A 1,136-nucleotide genomic window follows, 5' to 3' on the forward strand; every position below is an offset into this window, starting at 1 on the left:
ATTTCTTTTATGAGAATTCTCTCAGAAGACGAGAAGCTAAATTAATTAGACCGTATTTAAAAGTTTAAAGCTGGCGAATGGCTTGAAATCATTATGGTGGGTTTCATTAAATATTCGAAATATATTATATTTTTATTTTTATTACACACTCTTTTCTCTGTTTTAAATAAATTAGAAAATTCTTCACGTCAGTCCCGTCTGAAACCGGAGTCAAGAAATATTCATTTTCTGAAATTCCGAAGCAAATCGCCGGAGCATGATTGCTACTGACGAAACGAATGCATTTCGCTGCATAATACGTGAATGCAATATTTAAGAAGCGAAGCGATCGTACGGACGTACCGCGCGCGGATTAATCGAGTAACTCGATCTACGACGCATTAATCTTGAACTGAAGCGGCATCGATCGATCGACGCCGGTGGGGACCGAAATAACGAGCCGATATAATTTCAAGCGTAATTTCATCCTCCACTGGGCGCGATGCGATGCGGTGCGATGCGATGCGATGTGATGCGATGTTGCGAGCCGGTACGCAATTTTACGTGCGCTGAGCACGCATGTTGTATATACGTGAATCGCCGTCGTTTCGTCGATCATTATAATGTCGTGCATTGAAAATATGGGAGCGATGGCGGATAATTCTGTTGGCTGAAGTCTTTTGTAAAAAACGGCACGACAAATATATGAGCTCTCTTTGCCGCAAAAAAATTTAATTTAACGTTAGTATTACTGTGGAATTTAATATTATTTTTAACAAAATTTTAACACATTAATAAAGATCTCGTATGTGATTAAATAGAACATTGATCTTGATTACGAATTAATTTAATTCTGTTTAATGTTAAAGAATATTTTCTTTATATGAACCTTACGTAATTGTAAAATTATATACAAGTATGTATTTTTAGAATATATGTAACTTCACGCGAAGATAGAAGATCTTTTTATAAACTTGAAAGAGACATATTTCCTCTTTTCAAGGTAATTCGTTCGCGCAAATAATTTTATTTCTTTACACTTGCTGTTATTTTGTGTATGTACATTTTTAATTGCGATACAATATAATCAAATTATTATTAATTAACGAGCAGCAAGGTCTTCCTTCCCGTCGGTGTACTTTTGCCTCGCACTGTAT

At 35.5% G+C, this 1,136-nt stretch overlaps 1 protein-coding gene across 2 annotated transcripts in view; it reads left to right on the top strand.

Annotated features, from left to right (window-relative positions):
• Positions 1–1,136, top strand: part of LOC105448579 (adenylate cyclase type 2) — a 43,035-nt gene that overhangs the window by 40,010 nt on the left and 1,889 nt on the right. The gene's annotated exons all lie outside the window — the stretch shown is intronic.

Source organism: Wasmannia auropunctata, unplaced genomic scaffold (assembly GCF_000956235.1).
Source record: "Wasmannia auropunctata unplaced genomic scaffold, wasmannia.A_1.0 LD336083.1, whole genome shotgun sequence".
NCBI lineage: Eukaryota > Metazoa > Arthropoda > Insecta > Hymenoptera > Formicidae > Wasmannia > Wasmannia auropunctata.